Source organism: Paramisgurnus dabryanus, chromosome 9 (genome assembly GCF_030506205.2).
Source record: "Paramisgurnus dabryanus chromosome 9, PD_genome_1.1, whole genome shotgun sequence".
NCBI lineage: Eukaryota > Metazoa > Chordata > Actinopteri > Cypriniformes > Cobitidae > Paramisgurnus > Paramisgurnus dabryanus.
In genome coordinates, this window is record NC_133345.1 from 13,922,350 (window position 1) to 13,937,756 (window position 15,407).

General features: G+C 46.7%; 1 long non-coding RNA gene across 2 annotated transcripts; it reads right to left on the reverse strand.

Moving 5' to 3' along the window:
• Positions 1-232: 232 nt before the first annotated feature.
• Positions 233-13,628, reverse strand: LOC135751290 (uncharacterized). 2 transcript variants are annotated; one of them, XR_010532995.2, is made up of 3 exons: positions 13,188-13,628; positions 11,780-12,353; positions 233-428 (listed from the first exon to the last, which is right to left on the reverse strand). It is a non-coding gene; the product is annotated as an uncharacterized lncRNA (long non-coding RNA). The 2 variants fall into 2 exon arrangements; XR_010532996.2 differs by lacking the exon at positions 233-428 and having other exon boundaries at positions 11,563-11,821; positions 12,202-12,353.
• Between the last annotated feature and the right edge of the window lie 1,779 nt (positions 13,629-15,407).

Sequence of the window (15,407 nt, forward strand, 5' to 3'; positions counted from 1 at the left end):
GGCAGGAGGGGTCCTTAGCGGGGTGCACAAAATGCACACAACTCAATTAAACGACTGTCGTAACAGTCAATATGACATTTATTTCCGACTACGCCACTTTGGGATTTTAACCAAAGAACAAACAGTGCCCCCTAGAGGCACGCACAGGTTCGAATCGCCAGGAGTCAGAGACAGAAGTAAATGGTACAAAAATATTTTTATTGAGTTGTACAAATATTAAAAATATGGCCACTCATCGTAAAACACTTCTGCTGTGGGCAAGGAGCTGGGTCTTACCAACTGGGGCAGTCTCATATGCCAAATTAATCACTACAATCAGGTGAACATAGCACACACACACAGACTGGTGTCAGTGAGAAGCACAACACACGGTGAAGGACACACCACCACCACAATAGAGCCACTAGTCTGCACCCAGCGCCCAGATCCTGCCAAAACAAAGAGAGGTATTAAAATAAACAATAATTGCACTGAATGCAAGCGCTGTGTCTGAAATGAGCGCGGCAAGCAGAGAGGGTTTACAAAAAAAATAGTAAAGAAATAACAAAAACAATAAACTTAGTGCAGCTCAAAAGACCAAATTGCACAAAATAGAGATTCTTACTGGACTAGGTTAAGTCACAAAACATTACACAGCTTCAAATAGATGTAGGTGTATGGAATAATGTAATGTCCAGTCTCTGAGTTTGCACAAATCAAATAAACAAAACTTTAGACAAAATGTCCTTGGTCTCACAATATAATATGAATAATAAAAGAAAAAAAGAAATTGAATAAACAATTGAATTCAGATCAAATGAATTAGAACACCAAAACACCAATAAAGTCAAATGATTAATGTATCAACCAAAAAAAGGAAAGGAGTTTAACATAACAGGGAAACCCTGCTGAAACCAAAATTAGACAGAAAGATTTCAAGCACTCATTACAGAGCCGCTTCAGCCTTGTTTAAAGACAACGCGCAGTCGCGTTTCAGCACACACACACAGGAAACGAAACAGTAGGAAACAAAATAATAGAAACAAAACAGAAACAAAACAGCAGCGCCCGCTGAGGCACAGAGCAATGGATTATGCAGCGTGAAGCATGCAGCGCAGCGTATGGAGTATGCGGCCCAAAGCAGGAAGTATGCAGCATGAAATATGCAGCCTGCAACGCAGCACTTAGTACGCAGCCATTGCCTTCACCTCGCGCCTATAAACACAAAGCAAGATGTTACGCTGCTCGTTCTCCCTTTGCTTAATGCTCAAGCAGCCAGTGATACTCACAATCGGAAATGCTGAGACGCAGGAGGTTAATCAGTTAGTGATCCCACCCCCAAAAGAGCGCAGCACCAGCTAAGCAGAGACTAAATTGCCCCTTAAATATATAAAGCAGACACGTAAGAGCACTAGCAATACAAAACATGTTATAAACACACGTCATTGTGCACCCGGTACGCTCTCCTTACCGTCTCAATTGTCCACATTTGGTTCCTCAAGCAGCAAAATAGACTTTTGTACAGTGGTTAGCAGCTTCGACAGTCTCTACCAACTAGAAAATAATCAGTATTAGCTCCCCAATATAGCTCGTTTTAAAGTGTTGCGAAGCCAAACAATACACTCACCACGGATGTAAACAATCTGTTGTGTTCATGAATAACATTGCATTGGGGACTACTATTTTGAAAGGGAAATGCAGAACTGCTAGAGCGGGAGAGCACGTGACATGATGATGTGTGTATGTGCGGAAAAGGAAAAGTTAATGTGAAGTAAAGCTGTCTGTTGAATGTTCGCTACTTCTGCTTGTCCTGCTTCATTATTTAATCTGTCCAATACCACAAATTGGCGACGAGGATTACGTTTTTTTTTTTTTTTCTTCCTGCTACTGGTCGCGAGGATGGCTGTTGCCAATGTGCCTTTTCCGAGTTTTTTCCTGCCTTGCCCCGGTGAGCCTGCTATGCCGTTCAGCACATGGCTGCGAATCTTCGAAAACTACTTAAAAGTTATCGACGCAACAGGGGATGCATGGCCGGACTCAAGACGGAGAGCCGTACTGCTTCACTGCCTTGGAACAGAAGGACAGCGGATTTTCTACTCACTGCCTAATATAGGTACGACATACCAAGATGCAGAGGCTGCATTAAAAGCCTACTTTGTGCCGAAAGCTAACATAGTAGCTGAACGTCATGCTTTTCGTTAAAGCTGCCAGGCGCCTCACGAGACAGTTATACAATACGTTGCTGCTTTGCGTGAACTAGTTGTCACATGTGAGTTCGGTGCCAGTGCTGATGACATGCTTCGCGATCAGCTTGTGGAAAATGTGTTTAGCCCACGAATACGTGAGAGACTGTTGCTTGAAACGGATCTTACACTGGACAGAGCTGTTACGATAGCGAGCCAGATTGAATCTGCTGCCGATCTGGCTAAATCCATTTCGAATCCCCGCCACGCTACCGCTCCTGTACAGGCTGTGCAGCACGTCGCAAAGCGCAGAAGCGGAAAACCGTCACCTGCACCTCGTAATACTGTTTACGTCGGGATAAGGAAGTCTTGCTTTCGCTGTGGCTCAGAAACGCACTTAGCTAACGCTGCTAACTGTCCTGCTGCATCTGCAACATGCAGAAAGTGTAAAAAGACTGGACATTACGCTAAAGTGTGCCGATCTGCGCAATCAAACACGCGCGAGGTCAATGAGGTTGAACTACCCGAAGTTACTGTTCTGTATGTTGAATCCCCTGCTCGCCCTCCCTCCATTACAAGTACTGTAACTATATCTACTCCTGTTTCACAAGCCTGTGTGGTGGATTTAGTAGTCGACACTGGGTCTTCTGTGTCTATTTTGCCCCACAGCATTTACGCATGCCATTTCAGTGATGTTGCACTATCACAACCAACCGCCAGACTTGTGACGTACTCAAAAGTTAAAATTCCAGTGGTGGGGTGTTTGTCAGCTAACGTTTCACTACATGACCGCACAGTTCCTGCCACGTTCTTCATTGTGGAGAAAGGTACAGCACTAATGGGAAGGGACCTCATGTCTTCTCTACATGTGAGGATCGAGAACAACCGAGTTCTGCCTTCTAATGTACTTTCTGAGCCAGTGTTTCAATGTACTGTTGCTGATTCAACCGAATTTGGATGTGCTAAAAATTTTGTACACCATGTAAAGCTGGATGAAACAGTCACACCAGTGCGGCAAAAACTTCGCCGCCTACCACTTTCTGTTCGCAGTGCTGTGTCAGAAGAATTAAATCACTTACAAGCAGCTAAAATCATTGAACGCATTGATGCTTCTGCATGGGTTTCCCCTATTGTTGTTACGCAGAAAAAGTCTGGAAAAATCAGGATGTGTGTTGACCTCAGAGAGCCAAATAAAGCCGTAATCGTGGACTCTTTTCCATTACCACATATGGATGAACTTCTCACTGCACTAAAAGGTTCTACTATATTTACTACTATTGACTTGACTAATGCCTACTACCAAGTACCGCTGCACGAGGACAGCCGTGATCTTACAGCCTTTATTACCCATGATGGACTGTACAGATTTTGCCGTGTCCCTTATGGATTAGCCTCTGCACCACCAGCGTTCCAGAAAATGATGACCATCATCCTTGCTGGTTTGTCAGGGGTTGAAAATTATCTGGACGATATCATCATCCACGGATGTGACATGTCTTCACATGACAAAACGCTCCAAGCGGTCTTACAGCGTCTAGAAGCCGCTGGGTTACAACTCAATAAAGACAAGTGTCGTTTCCGGCAAACAAGCTTGCTGTTTTTAGGACATACAGTGTCCGCAGAGGGTCTTCGCCCTGATGAGTCACGAGTACAGGCAATGCTCGATGCCCCTGCACCTTCTGATGTTTCTACTTTGCGCTCCTTACTTGGACTTATGTCATGGTACAGTAAATTTATCCCTGATTTTGCCACTGTTGTAGCTCCAGTACGTGCTTGCTTGCAAGGCCCAGATGGATTCAGCTGGTCAGAAGAGGCCGAACGAAGTCTGACCAAAGTTAAACACTTACTAGCAAACAGCCCTTCCTTGGCATTATTTGACCCCACAATGCACACCATTGTCTCCACAGACGCTTCTGATTATGGTCTGGGTGCCATGCTTTCCCAGGTCAGTCCAGATGGCATTGAACGTACTGTAGCTTTTGCTTCACGCACGCTGTCTGCTGCCGAGCGTAAATATGCCACAGTAGAAAAGGAAGCACTTGCATGTGTGTGGGCCGTTGAGAGGTGGCGTACTTACCTATGGGGCCGCCGTTTCACATTACGTACTGATCACCAGGCCCTGACAACCCTGCTTACCACTAAAGGTGTTGGCCGTGCTGGACTCCGCGTCGCGAGGTGGTCTGCGCGTCTCCTGTCATTTAACTACGATGTGGTATACCGCCCAGGTTCCCAAAATGCTCCTGCTGATTATCTATCACGTGTGCCTTTACCTGCCTCCTCCACAGATAATGCTTCTGTTTCATCATATGCTGCTGATGATGTGGACGATGAGTTTGTTGCTTTTCTGTCTGCCACTTGTAATTCCTTGTCTGCTGCTGATGTCGATGCTGCATGTGCTTCTTGTCCTGCCTTAACCAAGCTTCGTTCACAGATCTCAAGTGGTTGGCCTTCTTCGTCCAAGGGACTGCATGCTGAACTGCTGCCATACTATCCACTACGGCTGGAACTGTCAGTTAAGGACAATTTTGTCTTCAGAGGCTCTCGGCTGATTGCACCTGTTGCCCTTCGCTCTACACTGGTCTCCATAGCACATGAAGGACACCAAGGGGAGGTGAGAACTAAACAGCGTCTGCGTGATCTCTACTGGTGGCCAGGAATGGACACTCAGGTCCACGATGCTGTTCGATCCTGCCATGTATGTCAACTCAATGACAAAACTGTAAACTCACATCCTACTCCTCTTCAGCCAGTGACGCTGCCTGATGGACCATGGCAGAAAGTTGCTGTTGATATAGTTGGACCATTTGATACTGCTGCATCCGATTGCAGGTTTGCTATAACATTGACTGACTACTACAGCAAATGGCCCGAGGTTTCCTTTACTCACACTGTTACTGCTGACTCTGTAGTATCATTTCTGTCCTCTATTTTCAGTCGCCATGGCAACCCCTTGAGCATAGTTACTGATAATGGTGTTCAGTTTACATCTGCTACCTTTGCTGCTTTTCTAGAAAGGCGTAATATCCGTCACCATCGCACCTCTCTCTACTACCCGGCAGCTAATGGTGCCGTAGAGAGGTTTAACCGTGTGCTTAAACACACTGTTCAGGTAGCTATCCAACAACAACAACCATGGAAAACTGTTGTAACTGACTTCTTGCAAGTGTACCGTGCCACTCCGCATGCCGCTACTGGTACCTCACCCTTTCAGCTTCTTTACGGAAGGCAGATGCGCACAAGGCTGTCTATTCTGCCGCCTCCTTCAGTGCGCTCGCTTACAGATCGGACCGTTCGAAAGCGGGTTACACGGTTACAGCACAAAATGAAACTGTACACGGATGCTAAACGCGGTGCACGCATGCCTTGCTTTCAGGAGGGAGATAAGGTGAGAGTTCGGAATCATCGGCACGTTCCAAAAGGCCATAGGAAGTTCAGTGATCCTCTCACAGTTAACAAGAAACTGGGTGTGGGTACATATGTCCTTAGTGATGGAAAAACTTGGAATGCTTCCAACCTCACTCCATTTCCACGCATTACAACCAGCACTCCAGCTGAGGACACTGGCCAATGCGCAAACAGTCATACCCCAAGACCTAAACGTATTGCTCGTAAGCCTAACTGGTTGAGTAATTATGTCACTTAGATCTTATGTTATTGCATTTCTGATGTCTTGAATGCACTGTATTGTAATTGTTATATAATATGTTGTGCTGTTTTGACTCATAAGTGCTAACGATACAGAGTGCTTACAATTTGTATGATATAGTTTAATTGCTGTTACAATGTTATATGATAAAAGTTAATGGTTGAAATAAGCAGAGGTAAATATAACTCAGATTTATGATCACTGCTTAAGTAACCTGTATGGCTGCTTAGTTGATCCAGAGTATGTTCTTTAAAAAGAGGGAAAATGTTGTGTTCATGAATAACATTGCATTGGGGACTACTATTTTGAAAGGGAAATGCAGAACTGCTAGAGCGGGAGAGCACGTGACATGATGATGTGTGTATGTGCGGAAAAGGAAAAGTTAATGTGAAGTAAAGCTGTCTGTTGAATGTTCGCTACTTCTGCTTGTCCTGCTTCATTATTTAATCTGTCCAATACCACACAATCCACTCGAGCAAACAAGCGGCGGCGCGCTGATGACGTAACGGCCCCCCTCAATGACGCACACCTACGACTGATGCGTTGCGCTTTTATACCTTCAAAATCACTACCCATTGGCTAAACCCTCACATTACAAAAATAGGAGGGGCACAAACCCATTCTGCCACATCTACCCCTCCCTTTTGCATCGTCGCCCCGACGATGGACTTAATACAGGGTCACCCACATAATTTATGTCCAGGGTCTGAACAAGACTGACGTATCATCAGCAATTGCTTCTACACCAATTGCGGCCCTGCTTCCGATCTCACCCACAGTCCGGGGAAGGTGGTACAAGTTCGAATGCTGACCTGCTCCAGCTCGGCCTGTCCGCCGAGGAGCAACAACCCTATCACCCTGGGAACTAGAAGACCCTACTGCTCCCCTCACTATGGGTCTTACATCTAGTCCACCGGACTCTTCTCTAACAGCAACTACAGGGGGTAGGCCTACTGGTAACTGGTCTTCAACAGAATCAGCTAGTGCTGGAAATCCACTCCCTCGGGCAACACAAGGGGTTTCTGGTACTAGCACGACCAGATCAACATCATCTCCCTCTCCATCTACTCGGGGCTCTTCCCGATCTTCTAACCCAACCCCAGGCGGACCATTTGAAAGGGCCTCTTTCCGAACACAAGCCTTCAGTGCAGAGCGATGAACACGTCGCACGTTACTCAAATCGGTCTCTGGTGCAATAGTATACACCACTCCTCCAGCCTCGGGGCACAAACCACTTGGTATGGCACCGGACTCCACAAGTCTTGAATCTTATGACGCCCCTTAAATGAATGATCCCTCAAGTAAACTAACTGACCTTCTGTGAAAGGTTGGTCATGAACGTTTAAATCATGCCGTTCTTTCCGTCGACCGGCTGCGGTCTTCAGGCGCTCTCGTGCCCCTTCAAAGGCAACCTGCAACCGCCTGCGGTGTTCTACGACCCAACTATGGACACTACCTGCCATTGGCTCTGGCACTGTACCAAGCAGAAAATCCACTGGCAATCGAGGCTCTTGTCCAAACATTAAATAATGCGGGGACTCTCCCGTCCCCTGGTGGGGGGTAGTATTATAGCAGAAGAGTACCTGTGAAAGACAAGAGGCCCAATCCCTCTTCCTAGGGCCAGGCAGGGTTCGCAACAAGGTGTATAAGGTGCGATTGAACCGCTCGCACTGCCCATTGCCAGCCGGGTGGTAGGGAGTCGTACGGGATTTCTTCACCTGATATAATTCACAGAGCTGGCGGATAAGAGCAGACTCAAAGTTGCGGCCCTGGTCCGAGTGGATGCGGCCCGGGACCCCAAACTTATAAAACCACTCTTCGACCAGGACCTGAGCCACTGTCTCAGCTCGCTGGTCACGAGTAGGCACCGCCATAGCAAATTTGCTAAAAACATCTGTCATGACCAGAACATTTTCGTGCCCAGAATGAGATGGTTCGAGCACAGTGAAATCAATAGCAAGGACCTTGTTGGGCCTCGATGCTAACAAATGGCCCATGTAACCTCGTGCCACTGGTTGACTCTCCATAGCAAGCTGACAACGTTCACACTCCCGGCACCAACGTATAATGTCATCGGACATACTCGGCCAATAACATCGCCGCCTAATCAGCTCAGTAGTGCGCTCAACTCCCTGATGGCCATGCTGTTGGTGCAGTTGTGCTAACACCTCATGTTTTAACACACTGGGTAGTACTAATTGATAACAATCTTCCCCCCCGTCAGGACGGAAAATTTGCCGGTACAGTACTCCCTCTTCCTCTACCAAGCGGTCCTACTGCTGCAGTAGGGTAAGAACTGGCTTAGTCAGCCGGCGCCGTTCCTCGGCCACTGGGCGCTTACCCTGTTCCCAAAACTTCAACACGGGACCTATGATGGAGTCAGCCTCCTGCATAACCCGTATGTCAGAAACAGAATGACCAGGAAATGCACTCACCTCACTTACTGTAGCTTGCACAACACTACCTTCCCTTACGGCCTGATGCAGTGATTCAGGCACTGAGACACCCGCAGCAATACTCTCAATAAGTTCCCGACTAACTGGGTTCTGGCGGGAAAGGGCATCAGCATTGCCATTGCTCCTCCCAGACCTATACCTTACCTCAAAGTCAAAGGCAGCCAGCTCAGCAGCCCAGCGTTGTTCGGTAGCCCCTAGCTTCGCAGTGGTCAAGTGACTCAAGGGATTATTGTCAGTAAACACGATACACCTATGCCCCAACAAGTACTCCCTGAATTTTTCAACCATGGCCCACTTAAGTGCTAGAAACTCTAATTTCATCAAGCTGTAGTTGTTCATGTTACGCTCGGACGGTCTCAGGCTTCGGCTGGCATAGGCTATGGGTCGTATTTTCCCGTCAAACTCTTGGGAGAGCACTGCGCCCAGACCTCCATGGCTGGCATCCACCTCCAAAATGAAGGTTCGGGAAAAATCTGCGTATGCCAGTATAGGTGCAGAAGTTAAACGTCCCTTTAAGGCCTCAAATGCCTCCTCACACTGTGGTGTCCATACTGCAGCTAAACTCTGTACCTTGCGTTTCCCTGACTTACCCCCAGTGACTTCAGCTACCAGCCTATGTAGAGGAGCCGCCAACTTGGCGAACCCCTCGACAAAGCGCCTATAATAGCTGGCGAACCCAAGGAAAGTCCTTAGTTCTGAGACCGTCGTAGGGCAACGCCACTGTGCAACAGCCTCAATTTTCCCTGGGTCAGTTGCTACCCCCTGTGCTGATATGACATGCCCCAAGTACTTTACCTCCTGCTTAAAGAATGCGCACTTCTCCAACTTTGCCTTGAGCCCTTCTTTTTCCAAACGGCCCAAGACCATCCCCAACCTCTCCAAATGTTGTACTACAGAGGAGGAAAACACAACGACATCATCGAGGTATAACAACAAAGACTGGCATTGCTGGTCACCAAACAGGCGCTCCATCAGCCTTTGAAATGTGCTTGGCGCATTACAAAGGCCAAAGGGCATCCGGTTGAATTCAAATAGCCCGAACGGTGTACAGAATGCAGTCTTGGACCTATCCTGTTCTGATACGGGAACCTGCAAGTACCCGCTGGCTAAGTCCAAAGTGGAAAACCAGCGGGCACTAGACAGTGAGTCTAGTGACTCCTCAATGCGAGGGAGGGGAAACGCATCCTTCCTTGTCTTGGCATTTAAGTGACGGTAGTCTACACACATGCGCAGACTACCGTCCTTCTTTTTAACCAAAACAATCGGTGAAGCATATGGACTGCTACTCTCACGGACTATCCCTGCTTCCATCAGTTGATTGATATGGGTTTTTACAACCTCATATTCAGATGGGGGTATTCGCCGGTACCGCTGGCGCACAGGGATGTCATCCAACACTGGTATATCATGGGAATTCAGCTGAGTACAGCCTATATCCCCTTCATGACATGAGAACACTGACTGATACCTCTGCAAAAGGGCTTTGACATCACCTTGTTCTGCATCAGACAATGCAGATAAATCAATAGACTCAATCTGGCTAGATACGGGAAACTCTTCTCCTGCCCTATGAGAGTGTACTGTGGCAGCCGCTGCCTTGACTTCAACGACTCCCTGAGGCAGATTAACTAAATAGACCTCCCTCAAATTTCCCACTAATGTGGTAGGGCGAAGCACCACATCCACTGTGCCAACATTTACCACTGGCACATAAACAGTACCTCGAACGACCCGTACTAATGCAGGCGAGGCCAAAAGTCCAGCTGGAAGGCCTGACTCGGGGGGTTCAAACAAAACAACACGGCCGTCATACTGAGCTGAGCAAGTTGTAGCTACCCACTTGATAGTACCACCTGGGATGCGCTGCACCCTACTTCCACGCATCCGCACACCACCTACCCGCTCAGAGTGGTCGTTAACACCAACGTGCTGACAATACTGAAAAGCTCTTGATACATTTGGAAGTTGCGTGACCACAGGGAGGTCGAAGAGTGCGGTGCCATGTTGGCCGAAGAGCTCCTGGTAACACCGGCTAAGTATATTCATCCCTAACACACCAGGGACGTCTACGCTCAAACCACCAGAAGGATCCCGAACCACCAGGACACCACACCCAATGACCAACCTGCCGCAAAGTTCGACATCCAATTCTAAATAGCCGATATACGGGATCGCTAGCCCGTTAGCTGCTCGAAGCTGCAACCACTGACAGCCATGTAGACGGTCCCGTCCCCAAGGCTCAAAATGTTGCCGGAAACAACTCTCTGTAATTGTGGACACCATTGAACCGGTGTCAACTAAACAAGGTACTGAGACCCCTCCTATAGAAGCAATCAAATGTGGACAAGAAGAGATCAAATGGGAGAGCGGGCCCCGTGCGCCCACCTGACGTGAGTCTATTACTTCCCCACCAGAACCGTGACTCTGCGGCCCGGCGGGTGCTAGTTTTCCGACGGCCGTGAAAAACGCACCTGTCCAGTCATACTAATAGAGGGTCCAGCCACAGGCGGTGGAGGGCGTGGAGAACCACGTCCCCCATCGCACTCCCGAGCAAAATGGCCTGGACGCTGACACCGTCTACATATGACTGGACCAGAACGTGGCGAACGGTTACGCACATTTGGAGGTTGAAGACGAGCAACAGTTTGAGCAAGCTGATTTAGCTGTTGCTGCTGCTGTCGTAACATCTCTTGCAGCTCACGCATCTCCGACTGCTGCGGAGACTTTTCCCCAGCAGCAGAGGTCCCTCCACGTACCCCATACTGAAGACCGTATGCTAATGGGACGGATTGACTACGCCCTCTCGCTCCCCCTGGCATCCCCTCACGTTCCCACCTAATCGCTTCTCCACGGACCTCCAATATCGTAATAGAAGGCTGGCGACGAACCAGCTGCTTAAGCTCACGTCGCAACGCGCTATCGGATACGTGCTCCACGAATTGATCCCGCAATACAGTCTCTGCATCCGTAATAGCACTGGGTGCTTGAGTCCTAACTCTCTCTAAAAGAGCCATAAGCGCAAGGGAGAATTCTAACAGCGTCTCACCTTCCTGTTGCTTTCTAGAGAAGAAAGCCTCTTGCAATGCGACGTACGACTGTGAACACCCATAAAGATCCTGCAATGCTTTAATAATTTTAACCGGATCCCCACGCTCCGCCTCAGGACGATACCGAATCTCCTCTCGGGCCTCACCTTCTAGGTGATCAAATAAAAAGAACGCCTCCTCGACCCATTCGTCAATGCTTACGCCAGACTTGCCATTAAACTTCGGGCACCGACGCTCCCGAGGCACAAAAACTAATCGCTCTGGTGCATTAGCACCAGATGGTTGAGGCATGGCTGGTGGAGCAACAGGCAAAGCGGCATCGACATTAGACGGCCCGGCCGGTGCATTAGACGGCTCGGCCGGCGCGTGCGCCTGCTGCAATCTGGCATTATCGGCTCTTAATTGCGCTACTAGTTCCCGCAGCTCATTTAATTCTTCCTCCATCTCAAAAAAAGAAATTGAACTTACCACCACGGAGAAATCGTCACCAATCAGCACCACGCTGCTGTTCTGTTTCCAAAAGGAATGAAAAAGTCAACACAAACACAACATACAAACAAACAAACTAATGTCTCTGACCCAATCTGGCGGCCCTGCCGACTACGCCACTATGTGGCAGGAGGGGTCCTTAGCGGGGTGCACAAAATGCACACAACTCAATTAAACGACTGTCGTAACAGTCAATATGACATTTATTTCCGACTACGCCACTTTGGGATTTTAACCAAAGAACAAACAGTGCCCCCTAGAGGCACGCACAGGTTCGAATCGCCAGGAGTCAGAGACAGAAGTAAATGGTACAAAAATATTTTTATTGAGTTGTACAAATATTAAAAATATGGCCACTCATCGTAAAACACTTCTGCTGTGGGCAAGGAGCTGGGTCTTACCAACTGGGGCAGTCTCATATGCCAAATTAATCACTACAATCAGGTGAACATAGCACACACACACAGACTGGTGTCAGTGAGAAGCACAACACACGGTGAAGGACACACCACCACCACAATAGAGCCACTCGTCTGCACCCAGCGCCCAGATCCTGCCAAAACAAAGAGAGGTATTAAAATAAACAATAATTGCACTGAATGCAAGCGCTGAAATGAGCGCGGCAAGCAGAGAGGGTTTACAAAAAAAATAGTAAAGAAATAACAAAAACAATAAACTTAGTGCAGCTCAAAAGACCAAATTGCACAAAATAGAGATTCTTACTGGACTAGGTTAAGTCACAAAACATTACACAGCTTCAAATAGATGTAGGTGTATGGAATAATGTAATGTCCAGTCTCTGAGTTTGCACAAATCAAATAAACAAAACTTTAGACAAAATGTCCTTGGTTTCACAATATAATATGAATAATAAAAGAAAAAAAGAAATTGAATAAACAATTGAATTCAGATCAAATGAATTAGAACACCAAAACACCAATAAAGTCAAATGATTAATGTATCAACCAAAAAAAGGAAAGGAGTTTAACATAACAGGGAAACCCTGCTGAAACCAAAATTAGACAGAAAGATTTCAAGCACTCATTACAGAGCCGCTTCAGCCTTGTTTAAAGACAACGCGCAGTCGCGTTTCAGCACACACACACAGGAAACGAAACAGTAGGAAACAAAATAATAGAAACAAAACAGAAACAAAACAGCAGCGCCCGCTGAGGCACAGAGCAATGGATTATGCAGCGTGAAGCATGCAGCGCAGCGTATGGAGTATGCGGCCCAAAGCAGGAAGTATGCAGCATGAAATATGCAGCCTGCAACGCAGCACTTAGTACGCAGCCATTGCCTTCACCTCGCGCCTATAAACACAAAGCAAGATGTTACGCTGCTCGTTCTCCCTTTGCTTAATGCTCAAGCAGCCAGTGATACTCACAATCGGAAATGCTGAGACGCAGGAGGTTAATCAGTTAGTGATCCCACCCCCAAAAGAGCGCAGCACCAGCTAAGCAGAGACTAAATTGCCCCTTAAATATATAAAGCAGACACGTAAGAGCACTAGCAATACAAAACATGTTATAAACACACGTCATTGTGCACCCGGTACGCTCTCCTTACCGTCTTAATTGTCCACATTTGGTTCCTCACGCAGCAAAATAGACTTTTGTACAGTGGTTAGCAGCTTCGACAGTCTCTACCAACTAGAAAATAATCAGTATTAGCTCCCCAATATAGCTCGTTTTAAAGTGTTGCGAAGCCAAACAATACACTCACCACGGATGTGAACAATCCACTCGAGCAAACAAGCGGCGGCGCGCTGATGACGTAACGGCCCCCCTCAATGACGCACACCTACGACTGATGCGTTGCGCTTTTATACCTTCAAAATCACTACCCATTGGCTAAACCCTCACATTACAAAAATAGGAGGGGCACAAACCCATTCTGCCACACTTATATTCAATTCAATTTTATTTATATAGCGCTTTTCACAATTGTCAATTGTTGCAAAGCAGCTTTACATGAGTAGATGTAGAGGAGAACACTGAAAATCAATACATAGTATAAGAAGTAGAATAAAGCGGCTGTGGATAAACCGTGTAAGCGAGCGTATTAATAATGTCACGTATACAGTAAAGTGCTAAGTTAAGCCAAAGTTGGCTGACTCTCCCTGGGACTAAAAAACCCCCTTAGGAGAAAACTTGGTGGGAAAAACTCCTAGAAGGACAAAAAACCCTAAGGAGAGATTAATATTTATATATATATATATATAGACACGGTAGGGATAGGAAGCGGATTAAACTGGTTCAGCCGGTGGTCGTTGGTCGCGCATCGGCTGGGCATCACGTTGAAGGACGGCCAGTAGATCAGTGGTGCGATGACCTTCAAAGCAGCAGGAACTGGGTCTGTTTGTCTCATTGTCCTCGGGGTCGAGGACGAGACAGGGAGACAAAAACAGAATTCTATTAGCGTAGGGGCCGTTCGCATGTAATGCAAGTGTCATACATTATAGTGGTTTAATTCAGCTCGGTTCCAGACAGGCTAACTATTGCGGCAAGAGTAAATTACCCATATGAGGTATGTGAGTGCTTTGTTCTAGACAAAATAACTACTGCGGGAAAAAGTACATTTATTGGACATTCTATGTGAATGCTTTGTTAAAGAAGAATGTCTTAAGTTTAGATTTAAATTGCTCGTGTGAGGACTCTGCCATAATCTGGTTTGGTAATTATATCTAGTTGTGTATGGCAGGGTCCTGACAGTACAATGTTTTGTGTGGGAGAGCGTGGTTTTGATATTGTCATATCAGACCACGGTTTTCCCATGTCTTGTGACTTTTCCCCGCTCCCTTGTATTCTCTTGTCATTGTGTGTTATTTTTCCCCGCTCCCTTGCATTTTCCAGTCTTTTATGTCTTGTTTAGTCTAGTGTTCTGTTTTTATGTATGTATATGTGCATGTGGATGTATGTAGGTGTGTATATATGTATATGTATATGTATATATATATGTATATATGTATGTATACATGTGTATATATATGTATGGATGTTATGTGTATATATATGTGTATATTGTATGTATGTGTGTATGTTTTTATATATTTGTATATATTTATATATATAGATATATTTATGGTTTTGTCTTGTGGGTACTGTGGTTGTCTTGTGTTTGTATGTGTTTTACTGGTTCACTTGTGCTTCCCTCACAGGTGTTCCGGTTCAGTGTGATTGCCTCCTCTCGTCTTCCTCACCTGTTGCTTGTTATCCTCTCGTCTGATCTGTGTATTTAGTCCCTGTGTGTCTAGTGTGTCTTTGCAAGCTCGTTTGTCAATGTCAGTACTGTGTATGTACTCGCCCGTTACTAGCTTTGCTAGTTTCTAGTTTAGTCTTGTTGTGTGCTTTTGATACGTCTAGTTTGTTCATTTATTGTTTCCCTTATTCTGTACTCACTGCTGCCCAGGAATCATTCTCTAGATACTGTTTCTGTGATCGCTGACTGTTATAGAGACTGCTTTCTCCATCTTCCTGTTTAAGGACTGCAGTGCTATCTTCCAAGTTGTCCACTGCTCTGCTCTCCTCCTCAGCTCTGACTGCCAGTTGGTTGGGCGCTGTCCAGCGTACCCATTCAGGGCCTGCAGCCGCGGTCCAGCTTGGCT